Raw genomic sequence first — 14,288 nt, 5'->3', positions numbered from 1 at the left:
GACATCCTAATGCTATGCTGGGCATACAAAAGGGCCAAATTACCAAAACACTCACACGCACACACATTTTTCGGGTATGGAGCCAGCAGTTGCAGCATTTCATTTTGTTTCTGTCTAATTTTTTTGATTTTGCGGTATGTGTCGCAGTGATGATTTACTACTGTTAGATTTGGTTGCAAATTTCATGCTTAGGGTTTGGGAAGCTAAAAATGGTGACAAATGGTGACAGGTCGACAGTCAACTTTTTTTTCAAATAATTGCGTTTTTCTTTTCGTGGCTTTTAAAGCAACAAAACAAATTGATTTTACTCGCTTTGATGGCGGAAGGGTGGTGAGCCTTTAGGTGGAGTCCACACACGAGCAAAGGAAGGGTAATAGAGACCAACATATAATAGTTAAGTACACATTTGAAGCTATTTCAGACCTACTGCATCCCTCTATAAGAGTATCTAAATTATTATAAAAAGTTTATTTGATGTTATAAAAGTTCTTTCAAGCCTTAGTTCAAGGTGGGTACTAAACTGGCATTACTTTAGTATTAGTTCATGTCCTTTTGGGAGATAGTTTCATAACATTAATGAAATAAAATAACTTATGTCTTGAAGTATGGTCAGACCTTTCACTTCGGTAGTAGTTGAACACAGTTTTTTTTTTTTAATTTCATCCGTTCATTCGGTCTAGTTACCCTACTGTAAAAAATATTAAGACAAAATATGTACCGGTATGATATTGTCGCCCTACTGTTAACTTTGTTTTAATTTCGGTGTTGCAGTAACATGTTGTTGCAGTAACATGTTTGCGATTATAATCTTTAGGAATAGTGAGTCACTTTGCACCAAATAATGAATAGTTGTTGCAATGATAAAGGGAATCCTTTTCAAGATGAGACCAGCAAAATTATATTAAAGGCTTCTTTAAAACTACACTTCTTATGGGAAACTTTTGTTCAGATTAGCTTTTTCGTTATAAAGTAATACTTTCTAAACGTGCAGTACATAAATACAAGTTTCTAATAAGATATTTTTGGAATTTGAAATCCAACTAAGCTTTCCGAAAATTTTTGGTGAACACTCCCACGCATCCATTAGGTTCTAACGAATATTGTGAAGAATTTTGCATTTTTGAATATTTATGGTCAGAAAATGTAAAATACCACAAAACTTTTCTTTTAAATATTACAATTTCAACAAAAAATAGAGATGGATCAGACAAGTGACCGCCGAAACTGGCTGGAATAAATACCAGCCGAAGGGCTCAGTTTTCGACTACTTTTTGTAGCAATTGCTTAAGTATGTGGACAAGAAATTTTCCATATTTTACTTCAGTGAAATAATTGTTTCGTTGGCTGCATTGAATGTCATCTTGTTGGAGTGAAAGGTCGTTCACATCAACATCTTCCATTTCGAGTACTACTCCTAACCGACGACATTATAGCCAGTTTCGTTTTTGAATAAGTATGTACCAATGTACCTGCCCGAAGAGCGTACCAAACCGAGATGTTTTGAGAACATAACGGCATCTCAACAATTGGGATGGGGATTTACTAAACGTGCACACTTGATAGTTGTTAGGTTTCAGTTTGTAAAAAGTTGGATTTTGTAAGCTTGCAAACCAAGATTCTTTCTAACCAAAACAAACAACGTGATAAGCCCCCTGTAGTTGTCACTAAGATGCCAAGAAAACCCGTTGATGGAAAAAACTGATTAACAATAATTCGCTGAGTATTTATTATAAAAATGTTAGGGGTCTTAAAACAAAACTTTGCTTTCACAGAAACTTGGGGAAAACCCCACATTTTTGATAATGAAATATTCAACAGCGAATTCAAAATCTTTAGATATGACCGGCTGAACAGAAGCTGGTGTCTTGTTTGCTGTTTATTCTTCAATTCCATCTGAAGAAGTCGATGTGCCACGTGCAGACTTCGTAGGATTTAAGTGCATTCGAATTTGCCCTAATAGTGGCCATATCTACTTAACTTTATCTTATACACCGCTTCATTCGGAAATATCTGTATAAATGCAGTATGCTTCTTTAATATATAATGTTTTCTCAATGCCTAATAATACTGATTCCATGATTGCCTCCTGTTAGTATTCGAGTATGTTTTAGATGAAATGTCGAAGTTGGGTCTTAGCCAAATTAATTTAATTTCAAACGAGTTTGGTAAGTTCTTAGACATGGTTTACGTTGATAACGCTTCAATATTCTCTGTTGTCCGATGTGATCCTGTTTTGCCAGAGGACTGTGGAAATTAATTTCGAAATCATAGCAAACTTTGCATATAATAATACACAAGATCTTTATTTTCGGTTCAACTTTGCGAAAGCTACTTTTAAGAAGATTAATTACGAACTTTATAAAGTAACTTGGCTAGATTACAGTGGCAATATTGAATTTAGCTTCCCATTTTAATGAAACTATTTTAAATTTATTTGAAAAATATGTTCGCAACTGTGTTGTTACTCAAAAAATGAGTTCTAATTTATGATTTTCTAAAGAATTATTTAATTTTAAAAGTAGAAAATCTCGTGCTTTTAAACTTTTTAAAAAACTGGTTTAGTTGCTGACTATTCAAAACATTCTAAATTGCGCCGACAATTTGCTGAACTTAACAAACTATGATATAATAATTATACAAACAAAGTAAAAAATAATTTTATACGTAATAAAAATTGGTTTCGTCAATTCCAAACGCAAGATTTCTAATTTCGTCCGCTATGAAATATAAGTCTAGTGGCAATCACACTATTTCTAATGTGATCGCTGAATGCTTTTGGTCCAATTACTCTCCAAAATCTCCAAAAAATTTTCCGCATCAGCACAAGTTATGTCCGATTTCTGTCATTAATGCACCTACCATTTCCGAAGCAGACGATTTATATCAGTTAACTATGTTAGAACAACACTTTAATTATGGCCCTGATATGATTCTTTCTTAAAAAATGTTACACATACATATATAAGTAGCACCCCATGCATTCAAAAAGTATTATATGATGCATTAATATCATATGATACAAAGTAATATAATATGACACTACTAAATCGCTGAGAATGCGACACGTGTAGTGGCAACCTGTGGGAAGCGCAACGTCAGCGAAGTGCCAACCTGTGGGAAGCGCACCGTCAGCAAACTCCGTACCCGTTGCAGCGGCAAACATAGGTCTAGAGCAGTGTTTCCCAAAGTGGGCGATAACGCCCCCTTGTAGGCGCTGCAGGTGTCAAGGGGGGCGGTAAGAGACCCAGAAAGAAAATGGGGGCGTTGTATAGAGGCCTGGGGGGTTATTTGTAATTTTATTTAGCTAGGAGGCCTCTTAGACAACGACTACATGAGCTCTCGACTCTCAACAACAACTTGTGAACATCAACTAATATGAATTAAAAGATTGCTCAAACTCGGTTCTATATTTCTCTCCGCGTAGTTCATATATCTGTCCTATTTTATTGAATATAGAAAAAATGAAAATCATGTCAATCGGTCGCTCCGTTTCATAACGGGGCATCTCGACAGGATAGAATTTATAGAATACTAACTGTCAAACGTATTGCTATTGCCATTGCCAAATCTGTATGTGGGCATTTGCTATCATAATATAATCATTTGCGCAAAGGTGTAGGGTAGGTAGGTTCGAGCTGATGTAGCGCATGCTTTGAGCTCTTGAAAAATGTATTTTATCACTTGCGAAATGACGTCGGGTAGGTAGCTGATGTAGCGCACGTTTTGAGCTTTTGAACTCCTTAAATCTTTTATGTGGAAAATAAAAAAGGATTTCTATCCTTTCTTACAAATGTAGTTGTGGGGAAAATAAGATAATACGAAAAGGAGAAAGGTCCTTTTTTCAGAAATGTATTTCTGGAAAAAATTAGATAATACGAAAAGGAGAAAGATCCTTTTTTTACAAATGTATTTCTAGGAAAAATAAGAATTCATATTTTTGGACTACTATATAATAGAGAAGAAGCATAATACTCAGCCAAGTGTAGCAAAACTATTTTCGGCGGCTGCTAAGCTGATGACGACGGACTTCGAGCTTCATACAATATCTCTTTGTTAATTGCTCAAAAAGGCAAACCACATAACATCGGAAAAGAGTTAATATTGCCAGTAATAAATGAAGTAATAACTACCGTGCTTCATAAACCGACCGCAGATATTATCCCAAAAATTCCTTTGAGTAATAATTGTGTGCAAAGACGAATTGATGAAATGGCTGAAAACATTGTAGAATCATTGTGCGATCACCTGAGGACAAGCCAATTCTCAATTCAGCATGATGAGTCCACTTTACCAACTAATGAAGCATTGTTGTTGTCTTACGTGAGGTTTATTAAAGATGAGAAAATATGTTAAGAACTATTATTTGCTAGAAATTTAGAGACCGATACAAAAGGCGAAACCATATTCAATATATTGGAAAAGTTTTACCATGAGAAAGAGATTCCTTTGAAAAATATTATTTCAATTGCTACGGATGGCGCTCCGGCTATGATAGGGTGCCATAAAGGCTTAATAGCGCACTTATAAAATAAAATTCCAGATGTCCTTGGTGTACATTGCGTTATTCATAGACAACATTTAGTTGCTAGAAACTTAAGTGAAAAACTATTTCAATCACTGCAATATGTCATCAAAGCAGTCAATAAAATCCGCAACATCTCATTAAATAATAGATTATTTCATCAGCTTTGTGTTACCAATGACGAGGATTTCAATAGTTTGTTGTTTCGTACTGAAGTTCGTTGGCTATCAAGAGGCAATTGTCTGACTCGAGTCTACAACCTGTTTGACTCTGTTATAGAGTTCTTGAAAACTAAAGATACAGAATTTCAAGACAAGCTCATAACATCAAAGAATGATATAGCTTACATGACAGACAGGTATAAATTGTTCATGAATCTCCAACTGCAATGCAATAAACTAAATTTAATTAAAACAAAAAACGTCGTTGCTACTTTCGCAGCCAAACTGCTTCTACACAAAAAGAATCTAGGCAGACGTGAGTTTCACAATTTTCCGAATTTATCAGTATCATGCAGTAACGACGAGTTGTTTGCTTACTGCCAACATTTGGAAAACCTCCACATTGGCTTCACCGAACGATACCAGGACATTTTGAACTTGGAAATACCAGACTGGGTGTTGGATCCGTTTTAGAATATCAACACAGCAATGTCACCTCAACTGGAAGAAGAACTTATAGAATTGACACCAACGAGGAAATAAAAATCAAGTTCAAAAATGGTTACCACGAATTTTGGCTACAAAAACCGATCTCGCAATTGTACCTTGGATTGTAGTCAATCGTTAAATGATTCTTGATAGTATTCCCATCGTCATATTTGTGTGAACGTGGACTTAGTGCTGTGACAACACTGCTTACTAAAAATAGAAATCGTTTGCTTGTTACCGAACGTGGCGACTTGCGACTGTTCGTGGGTAAATTGGAACCTGATATTAACAAACTTATTAAGCAACATCAGATTCATCCTTCACATTAATTTTTATATATGGATCGATTATTTCAGTTTTATTTTTAATAAAAGATTCTCTGTTTTAATACTATAAAGTTGTGTTGCAATAATCATTCTTATTAGCAGGTGGAGCCCGTAAGTGTTAACTTGAGACCTAAACGGCGTTGTATGTTACCTACTAAGCTCAGGTTTCAAGTTGCTGGTTATAGTAAAAGTTTTGTTCAGAATTCTCCGTTAATATACATATATAGGTCACAACAATTAATTTGAAGTTATAGTGGTTTTGAAATAAGTGAAAAAAGGGGGGCGCAAAAAAAATATTTATTCTCGAAGTGGGCGGTAGACAAAATAAGTTTGGGAACCACTGGTCTAGAGTTAAGTATAATTAATTGTAAACTTTAGTTCTTAAGTGGAATTCAATAAAGGAGCATAGCTCCTATATAACATTTTTTTTAATAAAAATAACAAAACATTTTTTAGCCTATATACCAATCCCTAACAAAACTATTTAATTCATCTCGTATGCAAGGCTTATTTCCATCTATATGGAAAAAGTCGTTTATAATTCCTTTACATAAGAGTGGATTTAGGTCATCTATTGAAAACTATAGGCGAATAAGAAAGTTGTCAGCAATACCTAAACTTTTTGAAGCATTTATAACAGACGACAAAACCTTCCGGATCTCTCCACTCTACTCCACGCAGTTTTCATAAAGGGAAATCTATATTGACTAATTTGCTTGAATTTGTATTATATGTATCAACGGGCTTTAGGGAGAATAAGAATACTGATGTTTATACACAGAATTTAGTAAAGCTTTTGATAAAGTAAACCATTCAATTCTTTTGAATAAATTGATCTTCTTGGTTTTCAACGAATATTTCTAAATTGGGTTGCTTCTTATCTTAGCAATAGAGTTCAACAAGTCTTATTTAACGATACTTTTTCTAACATAATCAATGTTCCTTCAGGCGTTCCACAAGGTACCCATCTTGGTCCAATTTTGTTCTTGTTATTAATTAATGACATATCATCTGTTGTTAAGTTTTCAAAAACGTATACTTCAAACAACGAAAGATGCCAGTTGCAAACAGACTTAAACAACCTAGTTTCTTGGCGTGTTAAAAATGACATGCCATTGAACTTAAAAAAAGTAAAACGATGTGCTTTTCACATAGATCTGTAGACCCTACTTCATACGCAATACAAAACTTTAAGTTAGAGTTTTTTTTTTAATTTTAAACACCAGGGAATTCCCATTTTTTGTTGCATTGAACGCTCTGAAATTAGAACTAATTTCGGAGATTTTTTTTTTATTTTTAAAACAAGGGAATTTCCAATCTTGGCTTTTATTTTACTACGAAGGTAAAATAAAAAGGGGAATCCCCAAGTTATATATTCCTTTTTAAATCCTTTTTAGTTTTTGTTTTGCCAAATTTTTGATGTTTTTGTCATTAGTATGTTAAATTTGTTACGCGTGGACATATTTTACTAGACTCTACCGAAACCTAAAACTAACTTACTAAAAATTTAAAAAATGTAAATAAACGAAAAAAAAACACTTTATCTTTGGAGACCAAAGTAAAGATATTGGAAAAGCTGGACAAATGTTCAAGGGAATTATTTAGCGCTAGATTTCAATGTGAGCAAATCTGCCATCAGATATATCAAGTCAAATAGATCATCTATATTAAATGCTGTTTCCAACACTTATCAGGAAACATCATATAAAACTATGCATAGTGCCGAATATCCGGAAAAGGAAAGTCGTCTTTATGAGTGGTTTTTAAAACAACGCAAAAGGAAGTATACATCGACAAGAACAATATTAAAGGAAAAAGCTAAACAAATTTTTGGTGAAGAATACCCCGATAAAAATAAAAATGCATTCCCAGCAAGCGATGGATGGTTTACTAAATTGAAAAAGCGACACGGCATCCGTTTTTTAAAAATTGGTGGCGAGGTTCTTTCTAGTGATATTGCCTCGATCACTCAATTTACTCACAGATTCCATGCAAAAGTCACTGAGATGGGGTTAGTGGAGGAACAATTATATAATGTGGACGAAACCGGACTATTTTATCGTTGCCTACCAGATAAAACATATGTCTCTGCTTGTAAAAAAAGTGCGCCTGGATACAAAATTCAAAAAGAACGAATTTCAATTTTACTTGGCTCAAATGCTGATGGCTCTCACAAATTAGTGCCCTTAGTTATTGGAAAAGCCAAAAATCCCAGGAGCTTCAAAGGTTTTAATAACCCACTGCATTATAACTTTTCCAAAAATGCTTGGATGACGTCTCGGATCTTTCATGATTGGTTTTACAAGATATTTATTAATGAAGTAAGAGGAAATAATTTTGCTTTTAATTTCTTTAATTTTAAAATATTTTTTTGTTTGCAGGCCATCCAGTTTTCTCAAAAAAATAACTTGCCTCTGAAGGCTCTTTTGCTTATTGTAACTGCAAAGATGGCAACATAATTGCATATTTCTTGCCGCCAAATGTGACAGCAGCTGTGCAACCTATGGATCAAAATCCCATAAAGTTAACAAAACTTGTTTACAGAAGTAAGTTACTTGCTGAAATAACAGCTGAAAGTGGTGCACTGAATAGTCTGTTGAAATCCTATTCCATCCGAAAGGCAATAATATTTCTGAAACAAACTTGGGATGAGATAACGCAAACAGTAATGAAGAATTCTTGGTCAAAGTTGTTAAATTGGCACTTTGACCAATACGACAGCGAATATGATGTGTCACTAGCACAGTTGCTTAACAAAAATGAGGACTGCAATGAAGCTTTCCAAATAAATCAAACTCTTTTAGCAGAAATTGGTCCAAACAGTTTCATGTGTGTTGATGACATCGAGAAAAGGAATGAAGATGAGTTTGAAGACGGAATTGGTTATGACCTAAGTAGCGGTGATGAGTTTTCTGATAGCAGTGAAGACGATTTTGTTGATGACACACCAGTTATTTCAAATGCTATAGCTAGTGAAAGCGTGAACAATTTAATAAATTGGTGCAACAAGAGTGAATTGTCTTCCAATAAGCACATGGCCAATCTGTTGGCCCTTCGTAGCGATATTGTTATATCGGATTTAAAGAAACCAAAAAAAAAAAAAAAACAAATATTACTGATTATATGTCAAACAAAAATTAATTTTGAACTAAGCCCTTATCCTGAGTTTTTAATTAATTTCTGAAATTTTGAGTTGTTGTTTTTTGTAATAAATCTTATGTAATGGACTGAGTTGTTATGTTTTTTAATAAAATAAGAAAATAAATAAAAAAAATGTTTTTATATAGTTTTTCGAAGTAGCTTAACTCTTAGTTTTATTATTTACGTTAAAAAAACTGTCCAGAAATAAAAACATTTCGGAAGTTAGAACTACCCCAAAAACAAAGTGGTTCTAATTTCCGAGCGTCTACTGTGTATGTATATGCCAAAATATGTCAAAATAAATGAAGCGTTGGAAGAAAGAATTAAAAGTTTAACAAAATTCACTTACCTCGATTTAATGGAAAAAATATTGAAAGCGCCTAAAAGGAGAACGCGCAACAAAAGACAGGCGAAAAGTGGGAATACATCCTGCGTTGGCGCCTCGAAATGATTTAAGGAGTTCGAGATAATGTATAAATTGTATGCGAGTCGGCGCTCGACAAACGGAAAAAAAGAACTGCGAATAAAGTGCTTAAGGTAAGCAGTAAAGCGTTGCATACTTTTGGGCGTACGCACGATTTCCTCATTTGTGCTTTCGCCATGTTTTACAGCACATGAAAAAGCAACTTTACTTGAGAGTGCATAACTTAATGAAACTTTTCCGCGAATACTTTCAACAAAAATTTATAGTGTGGGCAAAAATGTCATATTAATTGTTGTTTTTGTGAGTTAAACTTAAAATATTATATTTCAATTTCTTCAAAAATATGTAATGTATATAAAATGTATTCGCAGAAGTAAATAATTATCATTGAAACTGTCACTGTCCTGTTGGTGCGTTTAATAAAATCAATAGAAAAAAAGAATTTAATTTTGCTCTCTCAGTTTTGTGAGTTTTTTACTGAAATTCTATTATACATATTTTAAGCTTTTTAAAATATTCGAAATTTTTAACCCATAAATAATTTAATTTCATTATAAGTATAACAATGTAAAGATATTAGGACACAGTGGTTTCTATTTTTTTATACTTGGATCAGGATTTATATTAGTTTTCCATGATGTGTGTAATACTCAAAAGGAAACGTTGGAGTCTCCATAAAGTAAATATATATACTTATGATTAGCGTGGCAAGCTTCGTTGATTTAACCGTGGCGTCTATATATACCAGACCCTCAGGTTTTGAGATATCGATATAAAATGCTCATTTGTCGGAACCGCCAATATCGGAAAACTTTACATGTAGCTTCCATACAAAGTTTGTAGGTATTTTTTTTACACACTAGATATAATAGTAAAATAAAAAAAAAAAATAGTTTGATCGGTTAACATAGTATAAAAAAATAAAAATAAAATACTAGCAAACAATTACATTCTAATTAATTAAAAGAAATAGTTAAAAGCCGAATGTTACGAAATAGATTTGCTGCTACTGTTGTCTTATTAGGTTGGAAGGCTTTTTGCGTTTCAACCGAATTTCTCGCCCAGCAGTTTCGAATGAATGCTTCCGCGTGCTATCTAAGTCTCTGTTCGTGAGACTTTACAATTTTGGAGATTTCGTTTATACTTGAACTGTAGGTGCAGGTCAGCAGATCTAACGTATCAAGGAGCGTTAACTACACAGCTTAACACAGCTTTGACTTTACTCCATTGTGGGGCTCCCTAGCCCCAAACTGGCTTGTATTGTATAATAACAGTTTGTTTTGAACTGATAGAGTGTATTTTCTGCCAACAAGGTGGTAAAGTTTAGGAATTTTCATATCAAGCTCACTCCATTGTTTTTTTGGCATGCTCTTTCCGGCGTAGCTTATCATCTAAGGTGATATCTAAGGTGATACCTAAGTACTTAGCACTATTACGAGTATTATTTTGTTGTTATGAGTTGTGTCAGATGGGAGGTAACTGGTAAAAAGCATATAAAGCATTGGCCCCAACACGTTTTCCTGGGGAACACCGGCTTCTATCGGTTGCAAGTTTGAGTATGCACTCTATATCCTGTATGTATCTTTTAAGTAGGAAGCAATTGTTAAGCAATATTGTTTGGATAGTATGTATTTCAATTTGAGTAGGAAACCCGAATGCCAAACTTTGTCCAAGCTTTTGACACGTCCAAAAAGGCCGCCGTACAAACGTTCTTTTCATCCATTGTATTTTTAACTCAACTCAATGTATGGAAACGATATTTTTCATAGATTATTATTAAAGGTATCTACAACCTCCGAACATATTGTTCAGATCGGACGAGTTCAGCATATAGCTGCATTTTACAAAAACCAAGAAAACTGTCCTTTTATATCCCTTTATGCAATAAAACTTTTTTTAAAAGCTTTTTTTGACAGATCATGCAAGAGTCGTGTCGAGCTATCATGTTATTTTAGTTCAGTATTGTGGAACTAATGTCGATTCGGCGCAATTCCGAGCAACTCGGACTGACGTATGGAACAACTTGGCGCATTTGTTGCCGAGATCTTAAATTAAAAGCTTATAAAATACATCTTGTGCAAGAACTAAAGTCTCTCGACCTATGGGCTCTTAAAAACTTCCTAGAAGATCCAGCGTTTTCGAGCCTAATTTTGTTCAGCGATGAGGTCATTTTTGACACCCTGGGTATGTAAATTAGCAAATTTACCGCATTTGTGGCGAAGAGCAACATGAAGAAATTCAATAGCTGCCATTTGATTTAAAAAACCAACGATTTGGTGTGGTTTGTGGGCTGATGGAATCATAGGTATATATATGGTTTCAGCAAGATGGATTTTCACGTTTTGGGCTGGTCGAGTGTCCACCAAGATCGTGTGATATCACAACGTTAGATATTTTCCTGTGGAGATATGTAAAGTCTAAAATCAATGTAGACAAGCCCGCTTCGATGAACGACTTGGAGCAGTTACCTGTCGAAATGCTCAAACGAGTCATCGAAAGTTGGACTCAACTCAACAGTGTTTCAAATGCCTTCAAATGCCAAATATTTCAATGAAAAGATTAATGTTTCTCTGCTTGGTATAAAAAAAAACTAAAAATATTAATTCCTCAGTCGTTGTCTGGTTTACTTGGAAATTATTTCCTTCTTTCCCTGCAAAATATTGTGCTACTAATCTCTAAAGAGTGTATTCAGGGACTAGTCTCGATGTGGAACAATTGAGTATTAATTTGTCGCATCTTGTCTCAAAAGGGTATTTTTTGAGATCAATTAGTCTCAATTAATCCATATCGGGTACTATTGGGAAAAAAGTTAGAATTTTGGCAAAAATACATTCATAAATTTCAAAGGAAAGTTACTGAATTTCCTTCAATTCAATTATCATAACCTATTACATTTAAAAAAAACCATAAGTAATGAATTTCGTACATGTAGGACAATAATAAAAATGGTCAAATAGTTATCAACAAGTTTGACTATTGTGAATGGTATTTACATGGCAATTGTCAAAATCAATTGTTTGACAGCAGCCACTTGAAATAACGAAGCGCAAAATATTTAGTTTTTTGGCTTTGTTATATAGATTATGGAATAAAGAAAACGCATTGAAGAATAATAACTAAGGTAAATAAACATATAATCAGATAACAAACGCGTATTAATATTATATTGTTTGCAGGGATCTAAAGTCAATAGAGGTTATTAGTATGTTGCTGAAATTTGAGAACCCATGTGCTGCTGTAATGGATTCTACTAATGTGCAAGTGGTTTCATTTGACGACGAACAAATAATTGCTGTTGGCCGGGCTCTCAGAGCTGTAGCGGACGAAGTTTTCGAAGAACCCAAACAGGAACTCGTTTTATAGGAATCTGCGATGTCTGCTATTTTATGCAACAATCTCAGAAATATAAGGCTGCTGTTAAATAAGGACGTCATAGCGTCAATAAACGTGGATGGTTCACATGGAAAGATAAGCTTAAAATCTTTCCCAAATTTTTATGCTTCATTGACTGGTAAGATAAATATTCCATACCATTGTTTTACACATATGTATGTTTTTGTTTCAAGTTAAATTAAATCTTCTTTTCATTTAGGAGCCATTGCCAAATTACCATTTAAGGGATTGTCGCCGGAGGACGCGCTGCGCAAAGCCATTGCTTTCGAAAAAGCTAAATGCTTTAAGAAAGCTTTTGTTCACGCGTTATATGAAAGCAAGAAATCAACGCGAACTTTTTGAGTGGAGTACAAAACTGCGTAAACGATTTTTTTTAAGATACATTTTTTTAAATTTTGATGATAATTTCTTTCATGAGTTTTGCAAAAATTTTGATTTGTCAGATTTATGTTAGAGAAGCTGTATTTAAAGTGTTTAAAGTCAATTAAATAAAAATACATATTTTAAAACGAAGGCTTCGGATAAAATTTATCTTGATTGTTAAAGGGATTTTAGAGGTTTTATAACGACTGGTCTCATTCTGCTACCATTGCGACCTACAAAGCGACTAGTCCCTTTTTATACCCATTTGGGTATAAATGGGTACAATTAGTCTCTTCATAGGACATGCTCGAACAAAAGGGAACAGTTCAGTCCATACAAAGAGATGTAAAGTGGGATTAGTCGCATGTTCCTTTGCGACTAATCCCGGACACATCCCGGACTAGTCGCATTTTTTGCAGGGTTGCTCAAAGCAATCATTGGAAGTGACTGAGATGATTTGCCGTTGTACTGACGTAGAAAGTCGATATTAATATTAAGATTGTTGCTTATCAACTCGAATGGTAATTGAATTTTATTTGAATTACCGGAGAGAAATAACTATACATATATAAATGTACATGAAGGCAAAGTTTGATTAGTTTGAATATGGTGATGTGCTCTCAGTACAAGTTGAGATATGTGCGTTTGTATGTAAGTGTATGTGTGTACCTCTTTTTACAAGGAAGTTGCTAAATTGGGCGGAATTGTTAAATGATTACGGATGACAATAAGCTAGTTAGGCACTGGAAACAATCAGAACTGGAACTTAAAGAACGAAGCCAAGGGAATGAGAATATCATCTCTTACAAATAGAATATTGTGGGTATAATTTATAATTTCTTTATAGCTTAATTTTAATACTAATAAAATTTTCGTTTAGTAATGATTGTAGTTATCGCAAATAGGCTTAAATTTGAAAGGATTTGAATTGTTAGAAAAACGTCCAGCAGGCTCTTGAAGAACAACCCAAAAGTATCAAAAATTAACATATATTTATAAAATTTTACATTATTGTAATGCCTCGCGATTAGGAATGAATCTAAATCCATGTTTTACCTATCCACCATTGACCTGCAAGACAAATTCGATACTAAATCTAGAGTAAATGGTTATACTTGCGAAACTAGCTATCAATCATTAAGTAAATAAATTTTCAAATCCTACCATGCAAAATACTGCAGTTCCAAAGAACCCTGCCTAGCAAGCTAATGAGTAATGCTGTCCAACAATCCAATCTTTCTGCTAATCGTAATCGCAAAGGATGCCAAAACGAGAATAACAAAAACCTTCGTCATCAAATCCTTCCCCGGAACTTATATATATCTGCTAAAGAAGACTGTAAGAGATTTTTCGGGGTAAAAGGTCTGTAGATATGGGAATTCAATACTGATCACTCCATACATACTACATTCCTTTTTTATATTAGGAAATGAAATGGAAACTAAATCTCTCTCAAGCCAAATAACAAC

At 34.0% G+C, this 14,288-nt stretch overlaps 1 long non-coding RNA gene across 2 annotated transcripts; it reads left to right on the top strand.

Annotated features, from left to right (window-relative positions):
- Positions 1-11,920: 11,920 nt before the first annotated feature.
- On the top strand, positions 11,921-13,241 carry LOC125777276 (uncharacterized). 2 transcript variants are annotated; one of them, XR_007422224.1, is made up of 3 exons: positions 11,921-12,184; positions 12,240-12,574; positions 12,656-13,241. It is a non-coding gene; the product is annotated as an uncharacterized LOC125777276 (long non-coding RNA). The 2 variants fall into 2 exon arrangements; XR_007422223.1 differs by having other exon boundaries at positions 11,921-12,574.
- The last annotated feature ends 1,047 nt before the right edge of the window (positions 13,242-14,288 follow it).

This window comes from Bactrocera dorsalis, chromosome 3 (assembly GCF_023373825.1).
Source record: "Bactrocera dorsalis isolate Fly_Bdor chromosome 3, ASM2337382v1, whole genome shotgun sequence".
Classification (NCBI taxonomy): domain Eukaryota; kingdom Metazoa; phylum Arthropoda; class Insecta; order Diptera; family Tephritidae; genus Bactrocera; species Bactrocera dorsalis.
The sequence above is the reverse complement of the archived record's forward strand: the minus strand, read 5'-3'. Positions and strand labels throughout refer to the sequence as shown.